Genomic DNA, 25,113 nt, shown 5'->3' on the forward strand with positions numbered 1-25,113 from the left:
GAGTAATTCTTCCATAATAGAGGATGTAGCACCTCGAAGGCCTAACTAAACTGGATGAGCCATTATGACATACAGGGTTTGGCCTATAAATTTGACAAAGTTATGTAATGATTTTACTAATATCTTATCAAGAAAGCCATAGAGGTTATGGGATTGGCTAGAAACCAGTTTCTGGAGGTTTGATTCCTTCCTTTTTTGCTTAGGTTTTCACATAGGTTGGTTCTTCGAATGTGTGGTAAGGTGGTGGACAGCCGTAAAGTCACTCTAAATTAGTAGATGATTGTTCAGTTGTTAGAACTTTTCATTTTGAAGCAAAGGCTTCTCAGTTCATAAAAATTATTAGTATAACCGCTGTTAGTGAAATAAATGAGCCTACTGATGAGATAATATTTCATGTGGTATATGCGTCGGGATAATCGGAGTAACGTTGGAGCATACTGGATAGGCTGAGGAAGTGCTGTGGGGAAAAGGTTAAATTAACACCTATAAATATAATGGTGAAGTGGATTTTAGCCTAAGTCTGATTAATTGTATAACCTGAAAATAAGGGGAATCATTGGATAAAGCACTGTATCATGGCGAATACTGCTCCTATTGATAGGACGTAGTGGAAATGAGCTACAACATAATGTGTGTCATGTAAGATAATGTCTAGTGATGAATTAGCTAGTACAATGCCAGTTAGACCTCCTACTGTGAATAGGAAAATGAATCCTAGGGCTCAGAATATTGCGGGAGATCATTTGATGTTATCGCCATGCCCTGTAGCTAATCAGCTAAAGACCTTGATGCCAGTAGGGATAGCAATAATTATAGTAGTGGCAGTGAAGTATGTCCGTGTGTCTACATCTGTTCCTACTGTAAATATATGGTGAGCCCATACGATAATCCCTAGGAAGCCAATTGATATTATAGCTCATATTATGCCCCCATATACCCAAATGGTTCCTTTTTTTTTTTTTGGAATAATATGTTACGATATGGGAGATTATTCCAAAGCCTGGTAGAATAAGGATATAGACTTCAGGGTGACCAAAGAATCAGAATAAATGTTGATACAAGGTAGGGTTGCCTCCCCCAGCAGGGTCAAAAAAAGTAATATGAGGTTACAGTCAGTTAATAGTATGGTAATGCTGGCAGCTAGAACTGGGAGAGAAAGGAGGAGAAGGACTGCTGTAATGGTGACTGATCAGACGAAAAGGGATATTTGATATTGGGATAAGGCTAGGGGTTTTATATTAAATTGTGGTAATAAAGTTAGTGGCTCCTAAAATAGAAGAAACACCAGCCAAGTGGAGTGAGAAAATGGTTAGACCTACAGAGGTTCCTGCATGAGTTAGGTTCCCTGCTAAAGGGGGATAAAAAGTTCAGCGTGTTCTGGTGCCAGCTTCTACCATTGAGGATGCAAGCAGGAAAGGGGAGAAGTCAGAAGTTCATATTATTTATCCAGGGAAATGCTATGCCGGGTGCCCCAATTATCAGAGGGACTAGTCAGTTACCAAAACCCCCAATTATGATTGCTGTGACCATAAAGAAGATTAATACAAAGGCGTGGGTTGTAACAATAACGTTATAAATCTCATCATCTCCTAGCAGAGTCCCTGGTTGGCCTAATTCTGCTCAAATTAGGAGGCTTAAGGCAGTGCCCACTATTCCCACTCATGCACCAAATAGCAGATATAGTGTTCTGATGTCTTTGTGGTTAGTTGAAAACAATCAATGATTGATAAACATAAGTGAAAAAAAGGTAAAATGGCTGAGTAAGCATTAGACTGTAAATCTAAACACAGAGGTCAAGGCCTCTTTTTACCAGCCCTGAGGTGATTTCTCATGTTGAATTGCAAATTCAAAGGAGCACCTTCAATCCTGCCGGGGCTTCTCCTGCCTTTCCCCCCACAATGGCAGGAGAAGTAGATTGAAGCCAGTTGATTAGGGTGTTTAGCTGTTAACTAAATTGGTGGTTTGAATTCTACCAGTCTAGCAAGAGCTTAGCTTAATTAAAGTGATTGATTTGCATTCAATTGATGCAGAATAGTCTTGCAGTCCTTAGATCTGTTACAGAAATTAAGTGTAATTTACTTACTGAGGGCTTTGAAGGCTCTTGGTCTTATTTAACCTAAATTTCTAAGTTATGATTAGTATTATTGGAGAGATGGGTAAAAGGAAGGTAGAAGACATAAGTGAGAGGAATAGTAGTATGAGTTTTGTGCTTTCGCATTGTCATTTTATTTTCATATTATTAGATGTGGCGAATATTGTTACTGAGATAGAATAAATTAGGCGTATATAAAAGTATAGGTAGAGTAAGGTTATGGAAGAGCTATAATGGTTGGGGTAATAAGACAATTGTTTTTTGTAAATTCTCAAATGATGGCTCATTTGGGCAGAAATCCTGTTAGTGGAGGTAAACCACCTAGGGATAATAGAATTAGTGAGATTATAGGTGTTAACCATGTTAGCTTCAGGCATGAGATAGTGACAGGGTTGTAGTGCTTATACTTAGGTTGAGTGAGTGCTAGGAATGCCGGGATTGTTAAAATAAAAAATCAGGTTAAGAATAGTAATGCTTGGGTTATAAATTAGTACTTCTATTATTCAACCTATATGACTAATTGAGGAGTAGGCTAGGATTTTGCACAGTTGTGTTTGATTAAGTCCTCCTCAACTGCCCACCATAATAGATAAAATTGTGATAGAATATTTGTGTTTATTGATGGGAAAATTTGAAATATAATTAAGAGAAGGGCTAATTTTTGTCATATGAGGAGAAGTATGCCAGACATTAGAGAGGTTCCTTGAGTCACTTTTGAGACTCAGAAATGAAGAGGGCTCTTTCTAGTTTTATTACTAGGGCTGTTATTAGGGATGAAAATTGATTGATAGTATTTATTGTTCATGTCCACAGTACAGGTTATTGGAAAGGATACCTGTCATACGAATTATAGATGGTGGTTGCTTGTGTAAGGAAATATTTGGTGGCTGCTTCTCCAGGGTGGGGATTTATTTTTTTTAATTAAGATTGGAGTAAGAGCTAATATGTTTATTTCTAGGCCTGTCCAGATGAGAAATTAGTGTGAGCCTAGTATCGTGATAAGAGTTCCTGTGAAAATACTTAAAGAAATAATAAGTTGGGCTAGTGGATTAATTAGCACAAGAAGGATATAACCAACAGTTTCAGGGTGTGGGCCCGCTAGCTTATTTAGCTGACCTTACTTTAGGACGTGGCATAATAAATAGCATGGAGAATTTTGGATTCTCAGGGGTAGGTTCAATTCTTATATTTCTAGAAATAAGAGGATTTAAACCTCTATTGTTTTATCAAAGTAATTCTTTTATCAGATATCTATGTTTGGGATAGAATGCTGGAAATTAGAATAGGCATTGAGATATATGCAGAATGCTAGTGTAAGTGGTAGAAAATTTTTTCATGGGAGATATATGAGTTGGTCGTAGCAGAAACGGGGGTATGCTGTTCGAATTCATAAAAACAGTAGTTAAAAGGAGTATCTTTAGATAATGAAATTTGTGGTATAGAGTTCTGGTGAATGTATGCTGTGTAGTGCTCTTAGAAATTGTGATAATATTCATATATTATGCTATGAAGAAGAGGGCAAATGAACCTGCAGCATATTCGATGTTGAAGCCTGAGGCTCTGATTCTTCTTCTGTTAGCTCAAAAGGAGCCCAGTTAGTTTCTGCTAGTGTGGAGATAAATCAGATTATGGCTAGGGGCCATCGTGGTAGGAATAGTCAGAGGAATTCTTGTGTTGTGATGAGTGCGTGTAAGTAAAATGAGCCACTTATCACAACTGATAATAGGATAATGGCTGGGGTGACTTCATATGAAATTTGTCTGGGCTACAGCTTGTAATGTGCTGATTAGTACATAATTTGAATTAGATGCTCATACTGATCATAGAATAGATAGCTAAGGTTGATGTGGCTAGTATAAATAGGAGGCCTTTATTAAAATTAATTAGAGGATCTGCTATAGGGAGGTAAGTTCACAAGAGGAGAGGGATAGAAAGGGCCAGGGTTGGAGCAATAATATAAAGGGTGACAGTAGATGCTGAAGGTCATAAGGGTTCTGTGGTGAAAAGTTTTATTGCATCAGCGAATTGTTGAAGCAGTCCATAGGGGCCTACAATGTTAGGTCCTTTGCGTAGTTGTATATAGCCTAAGATTTTTCATTCAATGAATGTAAGGAATGCTATAGCAATTGTAGTGGGAATAATAAATAGGAGGTGGTTAATTATAGACATATTGTTAAGAAGAGGAGTTGAACCTCTGATTTATAAAGTTTTAAGTTTTATGCAATTGCCGGGCTCTGCCATCTTAAACCCTGTTCTCAGGTCAGATGTGTGATGATTTGTTAGATTGAGATAGTATCATCTGTGAGGTGAGGGTGCTTTATGAAGTGGGCCCTATTTCTCTTGTCCTTTCATACTAGGAGAAATATTAAATAGATAGAAACCGACCTGTATTATTCCAGTCTGAACTCAGATCACGTAGACTTTATTGTTGAACAAACAAACTCTTAATAGCAGCTACACCATTAGGATAGCCTGATCCAACATCAAGGTTGTAATCCCTATTGTCAATGTGGACTCTAGAATAGGATTGCGCTGTTATCCCTAGGGTAACTTATTCCATTGATTAAATTATTGGGTCAATATATGTTGACTTGCTTAGACTAGTGCAGTCTTAGTTTAGGTTGTTCAGAGGTTGAATTATGCTCTGAGACCCCAGCCAAAAATTTTAATGCAGTGGTATGGGTTAGGGCGAGTTTCTATTTGCATTAATGAAATAAAGCTTCATAGGGTCTTTTCATTTTATTTGTTTATATCCCACCAAATAATTTCGCTGATTAAAAGTAAGAGACAGCTGAAGCTTTGTGTGGCCATTTATACAAGTTCCTATTTAGGAAACAAGTGATTATGCTACCTTTGCACAGTCAGGATACCACGGCTGTTGAACATATATCACTGGGCAGGTAGTGCCTCTAATACTGGTAATGCTAGCGGTGATGTTTTTGGTAAACAGGCAGAGTAAGATTTGCCGAGTTTCTTTTACTTTTTGTAAACTTTCCTTTGAGAATACCTGTGTTGGATTAGCAGTATAAATAATAGGGTCCTTATTATATCACTTATTAATATTAGGCTGTTAACTGTCAGTGAGTTCTTCCCGTCTGATGTAAGCTTATGCAATAGAGAATATCTTCATGTTACTTATATTAACATTATTGCTTCTCTTAAGTAATAGATTAAGTCCAGTGTAATATTGGGATTCAGTAGAGTGGTTAGGATTTAAAATAGTTAGATGTTGAGCTTGAACGCTTTCTTAATTGGTGGCTGCTTTGGGGCCAACTATGGTGGTAATAATTTTTACTCTCTGGAGGAAGGTTATTTCCTAGGGTATAAAGATCTGTCCCTCTTTAGACTAGCAGTTAAACTTACAGGGGGACTAAGTAGTTCTGTAGGTAAGTAGACGGCTACGCTTAATGTGGCTAGTATAAATAGGAGGCATTATTAAAATTAGAGGATCTGCTATGGGAGTTGTCTAAGATTCTATCTTGGACAACCAGCTATCACCAGGCTCAGTAGGTTTGTCACTGCTATTCATGAATCTTCCCACTATTTTGCCACATAGGTGGATGTGCTCTTCAGCTGTTCTTGGGTAGCTTGTCTGGTTTTGGGGGCTTGGCTATGGGTCTCTCTGTAAAGTTATTTCTAGTTATTACATTATGCAGAAGGTATAAGGGTTTGTCTTTGCTTTTTAATGCTTGATTCAATTCTTTCATCTTTCCCTTATGGTACTATGTCTATTGTGCCAGCGTAAAATTTGTGTCACCTATACTTTTATATAAGATAAATGGTTTAAGATTATTTGATGATATCTTTAGTGAGGTTTGGGGTGAGATTTGGCTCAAAGTGATCAGGTCGTGATGAAATCTTCTGGGTATAAGCCAGATACTTTGGATTAAGCTGTACTTTGGTTTGTCCAAGTGCACTTTGCAGTATGCTTACCACGTTATGACTTATCTCCTCTATACGTGTGTAGAGAGGTTTTAGTACTAGGGATTTCTAGAATAGTATTTGAAAAGGTGACAGGCAGTGTGTGTGTGCTTCATGGCCTTATTCAACCAAGCACTCTACTCTTGGTTTACTGCTAAATCCTCCTTGAGTCTTTAGATTTCATAAAATTTGTTGTGAGATTTTCTGGGTATAGAAAATGTAGCCCATTTCTTGCCACCTCATGAGCTACACCTTGACCTAACGTTTTTATGTGTATTGTACTTACTCTATAAACTTTTAAGAGTTTGCTAAGATGGCGGTATATACGCTGGGGGCATGAGGTGGTGAGGTAGCCTGGGGTTTATCGATTATAGAACGGGCTCCTCTAGAGGGACATAAAACACCACCAAGTCCTTTGAGTTTTAAGCTATTGCTTGTAGTATTCTGGTTAATGGTTTTGTTAATGTAACTATTACAGTTTAGGGCTAAGCATAGTGGGATATCTAATCCCAGTTTGGATCTTAGCTGTCATGTCTTCAGGATATTAAAGCTACTTTCGTAGTATATTTTATTTCAGCCTAAGTATTTTACAACTTAAATGGAGTTTAGCTTTATTGAGGGCAGATCTTAAACACTCTTTACGCTGAGTTCTATTGGCCTGGGTCAATGGTATGGCCACAGTGGCTGGCCTGAAATTGACCAACCCTATATATCAGTATAGCTTAAACTTTTGTTTATTACTAAATATTTGTCATTGCTGTTTCCCGTGGGGGTGTGGTTGAGCAAACTATTTTGAGCTGCATTTGTGCATGCTTGATACTTGCTCCTTTTGATTTGGGTACTATAGAGGGCATTTTTCACTGGGGTGGAGATGCTTGCATGTGTAATCTTACTAAGAGCCAATGGAAAGACCAGGACCAAATCTATCTGTTTATAGGGTTATGTAAACCCATCTAGACATTTTCAGTATCTTCCTGTAAATAATTAAGTTACATTAACTGCATAAATCCTTGAGTATAAAGTTAGAATACAAGGAAAGAAGAAATAAGTATACATAGTCATTTACAGTTCTAGAAATCCAGTGGTTTCAAGTTGAGTTGGCAGAGGTTTAGTTGGGGGTTACTCATAATTAGGGTGTAATTGATTTAGGCTATGATATATAGGGTAGCAGTTTCAGAAGGGTATATTCAAGGTATCATATCAGTATTAGGGTGGGAAATTAGTTGTGCTTATTGTATAAAATGGAGGCTTAGTTTAGTAGGGTTTTACGATTGTTAGGAAAATTACATCAATCGAGGGATAGCTGTTGAGGTACTTGTGATTAAAATATGATTTCTGGGCAAATTTGGTTTCTTTTGTTTCTGCTGTTAATTATCTCAGTGACTTGTGGCATAAACACTTGAAAAAAAAGGATAATTTAACTTTAAGTCATTTTCTATGATTATAATATGTGGCTTAGATTATGTTGAAAGATAAAGAACAAAAAGGGCTTAATTATATGAAACAATTCTTTCATTAAAGACCAAAATATTTTAGAAAGGGGTTGTAAATTTTTAATTTTTATATTTTTTTCTTTGAACCAAGATCTAAGTATTTCATTATTTCACATAGCAACAAAACTGGATGGCTTATTTCTTAAAGTGTATTTGTGTAAGATGCAGATAATTTTAATATATAAAGTATTCTGTATTATACTTTGAATTGAGAAATGCAACCTCAGAAAATATCACTACTTGTGAAATATTTGTATTATTTGTATGAAAATGAATTTGTTAAAATTCTTTCAAAGAATGAAAAATGTGTTTTACCAAGCATGTTTAAATTCTGTCACAGATAGTATTCTTAGAAATAATTTAGGCTATTTGATGAAATTCAAATGAGACTAGTCTGAATTTCACTAAGATCAGATCAGTAAAACACTTTCTGACATCTACTTTCTAATGAGTTTTAACAAAAACTGATAATTCAGTACTACTCTATTTCAAAATAAAAGTTAATTTTTTTATTACATTTGAATGTGACAAGTTATGTATGATGCCATATGATTTAATGTGCTTTAGGAAAGAGTTCAGTACTTGACATTTTCTTTACTATGTGTGACATTGAAAATAGACTTAGAAACTTAGAAGCTTAGAAAAGCCACACCAGGTGGTTATCTAAAAGCACCCACCCAACGACCAGGTGGCCATCTAAAGCACCCGCCTGATGTCCGTGTGGCTATCTAAAACACCCACCCATATTCCTGGAACTCAAACAGAAGAACAAGTCCGAGAAATACCCCGCGCGGGTTCAAACCAGGTTCAAACCAACCAATTAAAGTAAGACATCTCGCTCAGGCCATAACCTGCTCCAATCATCTTGCGCCTCAAGCTTTGTAAAATTTTGTGGTTTTTTTCCTTTATAAACTGTCTGTAACAAGCATTCAGGGTCCTGTGGCCAACTTTGGACATAGGACCCTAGCGCGCTAGCAATAAATCTCTCCGCTGTGACTTCCGTGTCGAGTGGTCTCTCGAGGCGACCCCAGCCCAGGAAGGAATCTGAAAACTGGGTTCCTACATTTGGTGCATTGGCCGGGAAAGGGGGTCGCCCGAGGACCCTCGACCCCTCCGGTGGAGACTCGACTGACGAACGAACGGACTCTGTCAGGTACATTCGTTTCGCTCTGTGCTCTGTTTGTCTTGCCGGCTAGCTCTGAGGAGTACTCCGTCTGAATAATCAAGTGGGAAAGGGGGACAGACGTGTCCGGCACCTTCCCCCTTGCGCCCCGGGGGACGCCCTGGCGGTTTTCGGAAGGAAAGCTGACGTCTCTGTCGGCAGGTTGCGCCTGCCGTCTGAATCTTTTGTAATCTTGTGGCGCCACTCTCTGGCCGCGCGGCTCCTCTGTGTTTGTTTGGTCACTGTGTTTATTGTTGTCATTTCGTCCTTGTGTGTGCGTGACTTTCTGGACGAAACTATGGGACAGACACTAACAACTCCTTTAGCCTTGACTTTGACCCACTTCCCTGACGTCCGGGCGCGAGCCCGCGATCTCTCCGTGGAAGTCCGTAAAAGACGATGGAAAACTTTCTGTTCGTCTGAATGGCCAAACCTCCAAGTTGGGTGGCCCCAAGACGGAACATTTGACCTCTCCATTATCTTACAGGTTAAAGCAAAAGTGATGAATCCTGGGCCACAAGGACACCAGGACCAAGTGGCCTACATAATCACCTGGGAAGATTTGGTCCGAAACCCTCCTTCCTGGGTGAAACCCTTCTTTCATTCCCCCTCCCCGTCCCAATCTACCCTCCTTGCCGTGGAAGCCCCAAAGAATCAGACTTCGGATCCCCCTAAGCCAGTCCTCCCTGATGGAACTCAGCAAGACCTCCTCCTTTTCGACCCTCCGCCTCCTCCTCCTCCTCCTCACGACCCCCTCCTAAGGCCTCCACCTTACGCTTCACCCTCGTCCCCTACCCTATCCCCATTCCCTCCCACTACTCCTTCGGCCCCTACTCTTTCTCCAGCACCCTCATCGGTCCCTCCCTCGACCTCGCCTCCCTCTCCAACCCCGCCTGAATTAACCCCTAGAACGCCGCCACCAACACCTCGTCTCCGCTTGCGGCGGACTGAAGACCCGGATGGCACTCCCACCTGGCAGTCTTCCCTTTTCCCCCTTCGCACGGTCAACCGCGCAATCCAGTACTGGCCCTTTTCTGCCTCCGACCTCTACAATTGGAAAACTCACAACCCCCCTTTTTCCCAAGACCCTCAGGCCTTAACCTCGTTGATAGAATCAATTCTCCTCACCCACCAGCCTACCTGGGATGATTGTCAACAGCTCTTGCAGGTCCTTCTGACCACTGAAGAAAGGCAGCGAGTCCTCCTGGAAGCCCGGAAAAATGTGCCGGGGCCAGGAGGCCTTCCAACCCAGCTCCCCAACGAAATAGACGAGGGATTTCCCCTCACCCGCCCGGACTGGGATTATGAGACAGCACCAGGTAGGGAGAGTCTCCGAATCTATCGCCAGGCTCTGTTGGCGGGTCTCAAGGGGGCAGGGAAACGCCCCACCAATTTGGCCAAAGTAAGGACCATAATTCAGGGAAAGGACGAAAACCCGGCAGCCTTTATGGAAAGACTTCTGGAAGGGTTTCGAATGTATACCCCATTTGATCCAGAGGCTCTGGAACATAAGGCTACCGTGGCCATGTCGTTCATAGACCAAGCAGCATCAGATATTAAAGGGAAACTCCAAAGATTAGATGGGATCCAGACCTATGAATTACAGGAATTAGTCAGAGAGGCAGAAAAAGTGTATAATAAGAGAGAAACCCCCGAGGAAAGGGAGGCCAGGCTAGCGAAGGAACAAGAGGAACGGGAGGATCGAAGAGACCGAAAAAGAGATAAGCACTTGACAAAAATCCTGGCAGCAGTAGTAACGGAGAAAAGGCCAGGGAGACAGGGGGAAAAGCGGAGGCGGCCTAAAGTAGATAAGGACCAGTGCGCCTACTGCAAAGAGCGAGGGCATTGGATCAAAGACTGCCCCAAGCGTCCTAGAGACCAGAAGAAACCTGCCCCTGTCCTCACCTTAGGTGAGGACAGCGAATAGGGGTGTCAAGGCTCTGGAGCCCCCCCCGAGCCCCGGCTAACTCTATCTGTAGGGGGGCATCCCACCACCTTCTTGGTGGACACAGGCGCCCAACACTCGGTTTTGACCAAGGCAAACGGGCCCCTGTCCTCTCGTACATCTTGGGTCCAAGGGGCAACAGGGGGAAAAATGCACAAATGGACTAACCACCGGACAGTTAACCTTGGGCAAGGAATGGTGACACATTCCTTCTTGGTGGTACCCGAATGTCCATACCCCCTTCTGGGACGAGATCTCCTAACCAAACTCGGAGCTCAGATCCACTTCTCCGAGGAAGGGGCCCAAGTGTTAGACCGAGACGGCCAGCCCATCCAAATTTTGACTGTGTCTCTGCAAGATGAACACCGGCTTTTTGACACCCCGGTCACCACTAGCCTCCCTGATGTTTGGTTACAAGATTTTCCCCAAGCTTGGGCGGAAACGGGAGGACTTGGGCGGGCCAAGTGTCAAGCCCCAATCATAATTGATCTAAAGCCCACGGCGGTGCCTGTATCTATCAAACAATATCCCATGAGCCTAGAGGCTCATATGGGCATTCGGCAACACATTATCAAATTTCTAGAACTTGGAGTTTTGCGACCTTGTCGCTCACCCTGGAATACTCCTCTTCTGCCAGTAAAAAAGCCTGGTACCCAGGATTACAGGCCCGTCCAAGATTTGAGAGAAATTAACAAAAGAACTGTGGATATCCACTCCACGGTCCCCAATCCTTACAACTTGCTCAGTACCTTAAAACCAGACTACAGCTGGTATACAGTACTGGACTTAAAAGATGCCTTCTTTTGTTTACCCCTGGCCCCCCAAAGCCAGGAACTATTTGCCTTTGAGTGGAAAGACCCTGAGAGAGGAATCTCAGGCCAATTGACCTGGACCCGACTTCCCCAAGGGTTCAAGAACTCTCCCACTCTCTTCGATGAGGCTCTCCACAGGGACCTAACCGACTTCCGGACCCAGCATCCAGAAGTGACCTTGCTCCAGTATGTAGATGACCTCCTCCTGGCGGCCCCCACAAAGGAAGCCTGCATGCAAGGTACTAGGCATCTACTCCAGGAACTGGGTGAAAAAGGATACCGGGCATCCGCCAAGAAGGCACAAATTTGTCAGACCAAGGTAACCTACCTGGGGTACATACTGAGTGAGGGGAAAAGGTGGCTCACCCCTGGGCGCATAGAGACTGTAGCTCGCATTCCACCGCCCCAGAATCCCAGAGAGGTGCGTGAATTCCTGGGAACTGCTGGGTTCTGTCGCTTATGGATACCCGGTTTCGCTGAACTGGCCGCCCCCCTTTATACCCTCACCAAGGGAAGCACCCCTTTTACCTGGCAGGAGGAACATCAATTGGCTTTTGAGACTCTAAAGAAAGCACTCCTCTCTGCCCCAGCCCTTGGGTTACCGGATACCTCAAAACCTTTCACCCTCTTCCTAGATGAGAGGCAAGGAATTGCAAAAGGAGTCTTAACCCAGAAATTAGGGCCCTGGAAGAGACCGGTAGCGTATCTGTCTAAAAAGCTAGATCCTGTAGCAGCCGGTTGGCCCCCGTGTCTCCGCATCATGGCAGCCACTGCCATGTTAGTCAAAGACTCTGCTAAGTTAACCCTTGGGCAGCCATTGACTGTTATTACTCCACACGCTCTAGAGGCCATAGTGCGACAGCCCCCGGACCGGTGGATTACCAATGCACGCTTGACCCACTACCAGGCCCTCCTATTGGACACAGACCGCGTCCGGTTTGGCCCTCCGGTCACCCTGAACCCTGCAACGCTGCTGCCGCTACCAGGAGACCAACTGAGCCCTCACGACTGTCGGCAGGTGTTGGCAGAAACCCACGGAACGCGGGAGGACCTCAAGGACACAGAACTCCCAGACGCGGACCACACATGGTATACAGACGGCAGCAGCTATCTTGACTCAGGTACCCGGAGGGCGGGAGCGGCAGTGGTAGATGGCCACACCACCATTTGGGCGCAGTCACTGCCCCCTGGCACGTCTGCACAAAAGGCTGAGCTAATAGCGCTAACCAAGGCCCTAGAGCTGTCCAAGGGGAAAAAGGCTAATATTTATACAGATAGCCGATATGCTTTTGCAACGGCTCATACCCATGGAAGTATTTATGAAAGAAGAGGTCTCCTAACATCAGAGGGGAAAGAAATCAAGAACAAAGCTGAAATAATTGCCTTGTTAAAAGCCCTCTTCCTCCCACGTGAAGTAGCCATAATCCACTGTCCCGGACATCAGAAAGGACAGGATCCAGTTGCAGTAGGAAACAGACAGGCGGACCAAGTGGCCAAGCAGGCAGCCATGGCAAAAGTACTAACCTTAGTCTCAGAACCCAACAAGACCGACCAGGATGGACACACCTACACCCCAGAAGATCAGGAAGAGGCAAGAGCCATAGGAGCTATAAGAAACAAGGACACCAAGAACTGGGAAAAAGAAGGGAAAACAGTCCTCCCACAAAAAGAAGCCGTGGCTATGATCCAGCAGATGCACGCCTGGACACACTTAGGTAGCCGGAAGTTAAAAATGTTGATTGAAAAAACTGACTTTCTAATTCCTAAGGCAAGTACTCTAATAGAACAGGTGACTTCTGCCTGCAAGGTCTGTCAGCAGGTGAACGCTGGGGCTACTCGAGTGCCAGCAGGAATACGAACCCGTGGCAGCCGCCCGGGGGCTTATTGGGAGGTAGACTTCACTGAAGTAAAACCTCACTATGCTGGGTATAAGTACTTACTAGTGTTTGTAGATACCTTTTCAGGATGGGTAGAAGCCTACCCCACCCGGCAAGAAACGGCACACATAGTAGCCAAGAAGATTCTGGAAGAAATCTTTCCTAGATTTGGACTTCCCAAGGTAATTGGGTCAGACAACGGGCCGGCCTTCGTTTCCCAGGTAAGTCAGGGGCTAGCCAGGATACTGGGGATTAATTGGAAATTGCATTGTGCTTATAGACCCCAGAGCTCAGGACAGGTAGAAAGAATGAATAGAACAATAAAAGAGACCCTTACTAAATTGACCTTAGAGACTGGCTTAAAAGATTGGAGACGCCTCCTATCTCTAGCTCTATTAAGAGCCCGGAATACGCCTAACCGCTTTGGGCTCACTCCATATGAAATCCTCTATGGAGGACCTCCCCCTTTGTCAACCCTACTTGACTCCTTTTCTCCCTCCAACTCTAAGACTGACCTACAGGCCCGGCTAAAAGGACTACAAGCAGTACAGACCCAAATCTGGGCCCCCTTGGCAGAACTGTACCGGCCAGGACATTCGCAGACCAGCCACCCCTTCCAGGTGGGGGACTCCGTCTACGTTAGACGACACCGTTCTCAAGGACTAGAGCCTCGGTGGAAAGGACCCTACATTGTTCTCCTGACCACACCCACAGCCATAAAGGTAGACGGAATCGCCACTTGGATCCACGCATCCCACGCCAAGGCTGCTCCAGAGACGCCCGGACCACCTGGGACATGGAGACTCCGTCGCTCCGAAGACCCCCTCAAGATAAGACTCACTCGTACCTAACCCTTTACTTACTACTAGCCCTCCTTCCCCGCGTCGCTGACACCAAAAACCCCCACCAACCTTTTAACCTAACCTGGAAAGTAACTAATTTTAATACCCATGAAGTCTTATATGAGACTTCACAAATTGCCCCTGTGGGAACTTGGTTCCCTGACCTCTATCTCAACCTAGATAGAGTAGCAGGGGTAGATAACATGGAAGGGGGAGCATGGAGAAAACAGGCTAGAAGGGTGTCCATAAGCCGGAACGGGTTCTATGCCTGCCCCGGATTCCGGACAGGAAAAATGAAACAAACTTGCGGGGATATAACTTCCCTGTATTGTGCTAGCTGGACTTGTGTAACTACTAATGATGGAGAATGGAAATGGGCCACAACACCATGGTACATATCCATGTCCTTTGTTAAGCCCTGCACCAGAACCCGGTATTCGGCTGATTGTAATCTGGTCTGCATCAAATTCAAAAAAGCGGCGAAATCTGATGACCGCTGGATGTCAGGGTTAATATGGGGCCTATATTTACACCAAAAGCCACTGTTTGGGATCCCCATCCAAATTAGACTAGCAGTTAGCCCTGCCTCAGCTCCTGTCTCAATAGGGCAAAACCCAGTTTTACCAGAAGCAAGGCCTCCTCAGCCGGAGGACCCTCAGGGCCCCCGGCCGGAGGACCCTCAGGGCTCCCAGGCGAAGGACCCTCAGGGCCCTCAGCCGGAGGCCCCTCAGAGCCCTCAGCCAAAGGCCCCTCAAGGCACTACCCTGCCCTTGAGTTCTCCGGGCTTAGGTGACAGGCTCCTTAATCTCATAAAGGGCTCTTACTTTGCCTTGAACCAGACCAGGCCAGAATCTACCTCCTCTTGTTGGCTGTGCCTAGCGACAGCCCCCCCTTATTATGAGGGCATTGCCTCCACTAATAATTTCACCAACTCCACTAATCCTACTGGATGTGCATGGGATCAGCATAAAAAGCTGACCCTGGCTGAAGTTTCTGGGTCAGGAATCTGTATAGGAAAGGTGCCCACTAGCCATCAGCATCTTTGTGACAAGACTCTGACAGTGCCTAGCTCCAATCACTATTTGGTCCCTTCTGGGACAGACTGGTGGGCTTGCAACACTGGACTCACTCCCTGTGTATCCACAGCAGCGTTTAACCGCAGCACAGACTACTGCGTGTTAGTACAGGTTGTTCCCCGAGTATACTATCACTCTGGAGACTCCTTTGACTTCCGGTATGAACAGAAAGCTTATAGTAGACCCAAAAGGGAACCTGTCTCACTCACCCTCGCTGTAATGCTAGGAGTGGGGGTAGCAGCTGGGGTTGGGACCGGAACAGCAGCTTTAGTACGTGGTAGCTACCATCTGCAACAACTTAGGGCAGCCATGGATGAGGACCTTAGAGCCATAGAACACTCGATTTCAAAACTTGAAGAATCTCTAACCTCTCTGTCAGAAGTTGTATTGCAAAACCGGCGAGGACTAGAAATTGTCTTCTTAAAGGAAGGCGGGCTCTGTGCAGCCCTCAAAGAACAATGTTGCTTTTACGCAGACCATTCAGGAGTGGTTAAAGATTCTATGGCAAAACTAAGAGAAAGATTAGACAAACGGAAAAAAGAAAGAGAGTCTCAACAAAATTGGTTTGAAAGCTGGTACAACCAGTCTCCTTGGTTCAGTACCTTAGTCTCCACCATCTTAGGCCCCCTTATCCTGCTCATGCTCATCCTGACTTTCGGGCCGTGTATACTTAACCGCTTACTCGCCTTTATTAAAGATAAGTTAAACATTGTGCAGGCTATGGTCCTAACCCAACAGTACCAAGCCCTCAGAACAGAAGAGGAGGCTCAAGATTGAGCCTCTTGGTCACAAAAAGAGGAGGGAATGAAAATAGACTTAGAAACTTAGAAGCTTAGAAAAGCCACACCAGGTGGTTATCTAAAAGCACCCACCCAACGACCAGGTGGCCATCTAAAGCACCCGCCTGATGTCCGTGTGGCTATCTAAAACACCCACCCATATTCCTGGAACTCAAACAGAAGAACAAGTCCGAGAAATACCCCGCGCGGGTTCAAACCAGGTTCAAACCAACCAATTAAAGTAAGACATCTCGCTCAGGCCATAACCTGCTCCAATCATCTTGCGCCTCAAGCTTTGTAAAATTTTGTGGTTTTTTTCCTTTATAAACTGTCTGTAACAAGCATTCAGGGTCCTGTGGCCAACTTTGGACATAGGACCCTAGCGCGCTAGCAATAAATCTCTCCGCTGTGACTTCCGTGTCGAGTGGTCTCTCGAGGCGACCCCAGCCCAGGAAGGAATCTGAAAACTGGGTTCCTACAACATGATTGGAGTAGGAAATTTCCTAGAGAGAATAATGACTTATTTCTTTGATAACTTATGATTATCCGCTAAAACTTTTCTTTTAAATGCACAATATTTATAATTTGTTAAAGAAAACAATATTGTAAAATAGTTATCTTCTACATGTTAGAACATAAGCTTTAAAACATAATTTAAAATATATGGCAAAAATTGCAAAGGTTCAAATGCCAAATTGCTTTATCTTGCTGAATAATCACTAAGAGAATGTACCATTTTAGTAGAAATTAATAGGTTGTATTGATTAATTGAACCCCTTTTAAAGCCAACATATCTATTGGTTATACATTTCTATGTATTCTAACATGCAAGTTGGTAATACCAAATGGCTTTTTAATTTTTTAAACCAGGGAGTCCCTCAATAATATAGCAAAAAATGTGCTAGTGGATCTTGTGTCTTTTGATAATTTTCAAAACCATTTAATCATTTTGAAATCATTTTTTGATCACTGACCACCTTAAAAATTGAAGCGAAGAATGTAGTTTCTTAAAATATGTTCTTACATATACATATAGAACTTTATGATATAATTTTGAGATGTATAAAGTTAAGATCTTCATTGCTAGCCTGGTTATTCCTTTCACTTTCACTCCTTTCTCTACCATGGCCCTCTTTATAGGAGTGGTTCTCAAAGTGTGGTCTCCAGACCAGTATCATTAGCATCACCTGAGAACTTGGCAGAAATATGAATTCTTGTACCACCCCCCACCTACCCTCCAGGCTACTGAATCAGAAATTCTCAGTGTGTTTCCTTGCAATCTGTTTTATGAAGCCCTTGAGATGCGTGCCAACTTTGGGGAAATACTGTAGTCAGAATTCACGTCAAAGAAGGCAATACCTGCTATGTCACCTTTCCATCTGTCTCCACTCCACGTTGTAAACATTTATGACTATGTCCACCACTGATCTTTATATAGTGGTTGGGGACCTTATTTTTTCTTAAAAGCCTCTTTTTATTGTTTATCTACTTGCATGCAAATTAGTTCTTAAGAAAGTTCTACTCCAACTATTTTGACAAATAATTGTAAACATTGAATAATTTGTATATTTTTCATTTAAGGTAACACCTCATGTTTTAAAACGTAATGTTTATATTAAATAACACTTTACTATTTATACAGAACTTTTGTAGCCCTTATGAAATTTGCTATTCTCGTCCTCCTTTTACTTAGGAAGACTGTGAAGGAGTTACATCCTGGTAAAGCATTAAAGCCCGTACTGTAATTCTAATGTTGTGATTCCTAGATCAGCTTTCCACCTTATTGCTCATTATACATTTTGTTAGATCAAGCAGCTAAATTATAGTGTTTGTTATAAGATGCAGTTATCAGCTTTGTTTGAACTGAACTCCATATACTCATCTTCAAAGGCCTATCAAATACTGGGATGGAACTCTGCCTACCCCCTCTTCTATAGCTTTACTTAGCAACATTTTATTATATATACTTATAATTTAAATCAATTTTTATTGATTTAAGAAAAAAAGGGACCTGCATATAACAAGAATCTCTAATCTTTTGAAATTTTCCTTTACTATCCCTAACTTAATACTATCATCATCCCAAGATAATAGAATATACTTTCTCTTTTTCAGCAAGACATTTTAACTTCCAGAGTTTGTCCTTTCTCATTCATTTAGCAAATGAAAACAGAAGTACTTTATTGGAAGGACTTTATGCCATGCTAAAGTTTTATCATTATTATTTGAAGGTAAACTGTGGTAAGTTAAAGATGTGTGTACATAAGTCATAACACGATGATAAAAATGAAAGTACCAAAGAAGTATGCATAATGAGCCAAAATAGGACATAAGATGGAAACAAAACCTTTATCAATGAATACAAAAGTGAGATCAGGAAATAAAACATCAGAAATTACAAGTAATTAGAGACGGAACATCACTACAGTTCCTATAGACATTAAGGGAATGTTACTAATAATTTTTTTTTTTTTTTTTTTTTTTTTTTTTTGAGACGGAGTCTCGCTCTGTCGCCCAGGCTGGAGTGCAGTGGTGCCGTCTCAGCTCACTGCAAGCTCCGCCTCCTGGGTTCTCGCCATTCTCCTGCCTCGGCCTCCCGAGTAGCTGGGACTACAGGCGCCCGCCACCGCGCCCGGCTAGTTTTTTGTTACTAATAATTTTATGCCTACAAATTCAACAACTTGTGTGAAATGTACAAATTCCTTGAAAGAAATTCACCACTGCCGGGCGTGGTGGCTCACGCCTGTAATTCTAGCACTTTGGGAGGCCACGGTGGGCAGATCATGAGGTCAGGAGTTCAAGACCACCTTGACCAACATGGTGTCTCTACTAAAAATACAAAAATTAGCTGGGCGTGGTGGCACATGCCTGTAATCCCAGCTACTCGGGAGGCTAAGGCAGAAGAATTGTTTGAACCCAGGAGGCAGAGGTTGCAGTGAGTCAAGATTCTGCCACTGCACTATAGCCTGGGAGGCAGAGCAAGACTCCATCTCAAAAAAAAAAAAAAAAGGAAATTCACCACCAAAGCATATTCAAGAAGAAATGCATAAGCTTAACAGCCTATATCAAACAAGTTGAATTTTTTAAAACCTTCTCACAATGAGAGCTTCTAGAATGCACTGGTAAAATCTAACTAATATTTAAGGAAGACATACTGCCAACTTTATGCAAACTCTTCCACAAAATAGAAGAGATGGGATTATATTCCTAACTTTTCTGAGACCAGCATTGCCTGATATCAAAACCTAACAAAGGATACAAAGTTTGACATGCAAGATGAATAAGTTCTACTGTACAACATAGAAATTAGAGTTAACAATACCGTACTGTATACTTAAACATTACAAATGTAACTTACAAATGTTGTTACAACAAAGGAAAAGATTATTTAATCGACACCCTCACATCACAATTAAAAGAACCAGAGAAGCAAGAGCAAACAAATTTAAAAGCTAGCAGAAGACAAGAAATAACTAAGATCAGACCAGAAGTGAAGGAGATACGGACATGAAAAACCCTTTAAAAAACGTTTCAAAAAATCAATGAATAGGCCGGGCATGGTGGCTCAAGCCTATAATCCCAGCACTTTGGGAGGCCGAGATGGGTGGATCACGAGGTCAGGAGATCGAGACCGTCCTGGCTAACACAGTGAAACCCCGTCTCTACTAAAAAATACAAAAAACTAACCGGGCGAGGTGGCAGGTGCCTGTAGTCCCAGCTACTCCGGAGGCTGAGGCAGGAGAATGGCGTGAACCTGGGAGGCGGAGCTTGCAGTGAGCTGAGATCCTGCCACTGCACTCCAGCCTCAAGAGAGCTGACTCCATCTCAAAAAAACAAACAAACAAAAAAACAGAGCGAGACTCCGTCTCAAAAAAAATAAAAATAAAAAAAATAAATGAATATAGGAGCTGGGTTTTTTTAGAGACTAAAAAATAGACCATTAGCTAGACTAAAAGAAGAAAAGAGAGAAGAATCAAATAGATAAAACAAAAAATGATAAAGGCGATATCACCACTGGTCCCACAGAAATACAAACTACCATCAGAGAATACTATAAATACCTCTATGCAAATAAACTAGAAAATCTAGATGAAATTGATAAATACTTGGACACATATACCCTCCCAAGACTAAACCAGGAAGAAGTAGAATCCCTGAATAGACCAATAACGAGTTCTGAAAATGAGGCAGTAATTAATAGCCTACCAACCAAAAAAAGCCCAGGACCAGATGGATTCACAGTGAATTCTACAAGAGGTACAAAGAAGAGCTACTACCATTCCCTCTGAAACTATTCCAAACAATAGAAAAAGAGGGACTCCTCCCTAACTCATTTTATGAGGCCAGCATCATCCTGATACCAAAGCATGGCAGAGACACAACAAAAAAAAATTTCAGGCCAATATCCCTGATGAACATTGATGCAAAAATTCTCAACAAAATACTGGTAATCCAAATCAAGCAGCACATTAAAAACCTTATCAACCATGATGAATTTGGCTTCATCCCTGGGATGCAAGGCTGGTTCAACATACGTAAACCAATAAATATAATCCATCACATAAACAGAAGCAATCACAAAAAACACGTGATTATCTCAATAGATGCAGAAAAGGCCTTTGACAAAATTCAACACCCTTCCTGCTAAAAACTCAATAAACTAGGTATTGATGGAACATCTCAAAATAATAAGAGCTATTTACGGCAAACCCATAGCCAATATCATACTGAATGAGTGAAAACTCGAAGCATTCCCTTTGAAAACTGGCACAAGACAAGGATGCCCTCTCTCACAACTCCTATTCAACATAGTATCAGAAGTTCTGGCCAGGGCAAAGATGCAAGAGAAAGAAATAAAGGATCTTCAGCTAGGAATAGAGGAAGTCAAATTGTCTCTGTTTGCAGACAACATGGTTTTAGAAAACCCCATTGTCTCAGCCCAAAAACTCCTTAAGCTAATAAGCAACTTCAGCAAAATCTCAGGATATAAAACTGTGTGCAAAAATCACAAGCATTCCTATACATCAGTAATAGAAAAGCAAAGAGCCAAATCTGAGTGAACTCCCATTCACAACTGCTACAAAGGGAATAAAATACCTAAGAATACAACTTACAAGGGATGTGAAGGACCACTTCAAGAACTATAGACCACTGCTCAAGGAAATAAGACAGGACACAAACAAATGGAAAAAAAAAATCCATGTGTATGTACCACCATAGAACCAATATCATGAAAATGGCCAAACTGCCCAAAGTAATTTATAGATTCAGTGCTATACCCATCATGCTACCATTGACTTTCTTCACAGAATTAGAAAAAAACTTTGACTAACCTGACAAAAACAAGCAATGGGGAAAGGATTCCCTATTTAATAAATGATGCTGGGAAAACTGGCTAGCCATATGTAGAAAACTGAAACTGGATCCCTTCCTTACACCTTATACAAAAAATTAATTCAAGATGGATTGAAGACTTAAATGTTAGACCTAAAACCATAAACCCTAGAAGAAAACCTAGGCAATACCATTCAGGACATAGGCATGGGCAAGGACTTCATGATAAAACACCAAAAGCAATGGCAACAAAAGCCAAAATTGACAAATGGGACTAATTAAACTAAAGCTTCTGCACAGCAAAAGAAACTACCATCAGAGTGAACAGGCAACCTACAGAATAGGAGAAAATTTTTTCAATCTGCCCATCTGACAAAGGGCTAATATCTAGAATCTACAAAGAACTTAAACAAATTTACAAGAAAAAAAACAACCCCATCAAAAAGTGGGCAAAGGTTATGAACAGACACTTCTCAAAAGAAGACATTTATGCAGCCAACAGACTCATGAAAAAATGCTCATCACTGGTCATCAGAGAAATGCAAATCAAAACCACAATGAGATACCATCTCATGCCAGTTAGAATGGCAGTCATTAAAAAGTCAGGAAAAAACAGATGCTGGAAAGGATGTGGAGAAATAGGAACACTTTTACACTGTTGGTGAGAATGTAAATTAGTTCAACCATTGTGGAAGACAGTGTGGCGATTCCTCAAGGATCTAGAACTGGAATTACCATTTGACCCAGCAATCCCATTACTGGGTATATATCCAAAAGATTATAAATCATGGTACTATAAAGACACATGCACATGTATGTTTATTATGGCACCATTCATAATAGCAAAGACTTGGAACCATCCCAGATGTCCATCAATGATAGACTGGATTAAGAAAATGTGGTACATATACACAATGGAATACTATGCAGCCATAAAAAAGGATGAGTTCATGTCCTCTGCAGGGACATGGATGTCTCTTCAGGGACATGGATGAAGCTGGAAACTATCACAAGGACAGAAAACCAACCACCACATGTTCTCACTCTTAGGTGGGAATTGAACATTGAGATCACATGGACACAGGGTGGGTAACATCACACACTGCGGCCTGGTGGGGCTGGGGGGCTGGAGGAGGGATAGCATTAGGAGAAATACCTAATGTAGATGATGGGTTGATGGGTGCATCCCAAGGGCTTGATAAAACATTGCAAGGAAACACACTGAGAATTTCTGATTCAGTAGCCTGGAGTAGGTGGGGGGTGGTACAAGAATTCATATTTCTGCCAAGTTCTCAGGTGATGCTAATGATACTGGTCTGGAGACCACACTTTGAGAACCACTCCTATAAAGAGGGCCATGGTAGAGAAAGGAGTGAAAGTGAAAGGAATAACCAGGCTAGCAACGAAGATCTTAACTTTATACATCTCAAAATTATATCATAAAGAATTAGAGAACCAAGAGCAAACAAACCCCAAAGCTAGCAGATGACAAGAAATAACCAAGATCAGAGCTGAACTTAAGGAGATAGAGACATGAAAAGTCTTTCAAAAAAATAAAAGAATCCAAGAGCCATTTTTAAAAAATAATAAAATAGACCACTAGCTAGAATCATAAAGAAGAAAAGAGAGAAGGATCTAATAAACACAGTCAGAAATGATAAGGGAGATATTACCATTGACGCCACAGAAAAACACAAACGACTATCACAGAATACTATAAACACCTCTATAGACATAAACCAGAACATCTAGAAGAAATGGATAAATTCCTGGACACATACACCCTCCTGAGACTGAAGCAGGAAGACATTGAATCCCTGAATAGACCAATAATGAGTTCTGAAATTGAGGCTGTAATAAATTGCCTACCACCAAAAGAGGCCCAAGACCAGATGGGTTCACAGCTGAATTCTACCAGAGGTACAAAGAAGAGCTGGTACCATTTCTACTGCAACTATTCCAAAAAACTGAAAAGGAAAGACTGTTCCCTAACTTATTCTATAAAGCCAACATTATCCTGACACCAAAACTTGGCAGAGACACAACAAAAAAAGAAAATTTTAGACCAATATCTTTGATGAACATCCATGTAAAAATTCTCAATAAAATACTGGCAAACCGAATCCCACAACACATCAAAAAGCTTTTCCACCGCAATCAAGTTAGCTTCATCCCTGGGATGCAAGGTTTGTTCAACATATGCAAATCAATAAATGTGTTTCACTGCATAAACAGAATGAAAGACGAAAAACACATGATTATCTCAATAGATGCACAAAAGGCCTTCTGTAAAATTCAACATCCTTTTATGTTAAAAACTCTCAATAAACTAGGTACTGAAGGAACATATCTCAAAATAGCCATATATGACAAGCCCATAGCGATATAATAATGAATGGGCAGAAGCTGGAAGCACTCCACTTGAAAACTGGCACAAGAATGCCCTCTCTCACCACTCCTATTCAACATAGTATTGAAAGTTCTGGCCAGGGCAATTGGGCAAAAGAGATAAATGGTACTCAAATAGGAAGAGAGGAAATCAAATTATTTTTGTTTGCAGATGACATGATCCTATATCTAGAAAACTCCATAATCTCAACCCAACAGCTAGGAATACCTCTGCAGGATTTTTTCAGAAGTATTGGCAATTTGAGTCTATTTTTTTTCTTTTTGCAAAAATCCAAAGGGTCTACTATAGACCCTTTTATGAAAACAGGAGAAAAAATGGAAGGTCTTACACTTTGTGATTCAAACATTATGAAGATATTGTTATCAAAATACTGTGGCATTGGCATGAAGACAGATACAAAGATCAATGGAATGGAAGAGAGACCAATGGAATGAAGATCAGTGGAATGGAATCCACTAATCAATGGATTGGAATGGATTAATGGAATGGAAGGAATCAGTGAAGATCAGTGAAATGGAATAAGAATCCAGATAGACCCAGAAATATGTAATCAATTGATTTTCACCAATAGGCTAAGGTAATTAAATATGAAAAGGAACATCTCTTTAACAAATGGTGCTAGAGTAACTGAATAGCCAAAAGCCAAAAAGAAAAAAAAAAAAAAACCCATAACTGTGTCTCCAAAGATATACAAAAATTATCCCCAAAGTAATCATAAACATTAATAAAACTTAACAAAAAATATATAGGAGAAAATTTTAGTGACTTTGTGTTTGGCAGGGATTTCTTAAATAGGACACCAAAAACAAACTATAAAAAGAAAAAAAGTGATACACTGGACATTATCAAAATTTTAACCTTCTCTTTAGAAGACACTTATAAAAATTAAAAGTGAGTCACAGAATAGGAGAAAATAATTTCAAGACATATACCTAACAAAGGAACCTACATCTAGAATAGATTTTGTTTAAAAACTCAATAATGAAAAGGCAAACATCTCAATTATAAAAATGCAAAAAAAAGTTCTATAGATATTAGGACTTGTGGATGGGAAAGAAACACATAAAAATGTAGGTGTCATTAGGAATATCAGAACTGCAGTAAGAATATCAATATATAAAGAGCAGTTGTATTTCTATATAATAGCAATGAGTATATATGGCACTCACAGTATCCAAAATGAAATTAAGATCTTAATTCCACTTATAATAGCATTGAAAAAAATGAAATGGATGGGAATAAATTTAACAAAAGGAGATCAAGACTTGTGCACTGAGAGCTACACAACATCATTGAAAGAAATTAAATGGAATTTAATGGAAATTTAATTTAATGGAAAACCATCCTTTGTTCATGGGGAAATGGAGAGT

The 25,113-nt window shown here is 41.4% G+C and overlaps 1 protein-coding gene and 1 pseudogene across 3 annotated transcripts in view; one reads left to right on the forward strand and one right to left on the reverse strand.

The window, feature by feature from the left end:
• Positions 1-25,113, forward strand: part of DYNC2H1 (dynein cytoplasmic 2 heavy chain 1) — a 370,568-nt gene that overhangs the window by 288,917 nt on the left and 56,538 nt on the right. The window lies entirely within an intron of this gene.
• LOC140709668 (NADH-ubiquinone oxidoreductase chain 1-like) lies at positions 2,888-4,261 on the reverse strand (annotated as a pseudogene).

This window comes from Chlorocebus sabaeus, chromosome 1, assembly GCF_047675955.1.
Source record: "Chlorocebus sabaeus isolate Y175 chromosome 1, mChlSab1.0.hap1, whole genome shotgun sequence".
NCBI classification, from domain to species: Eukaryota; Metazoa; Chordata; class Mammalia; order Primates; family Cercopithecidae; genus Chlorocebus; species Chlorocebus sabaeus.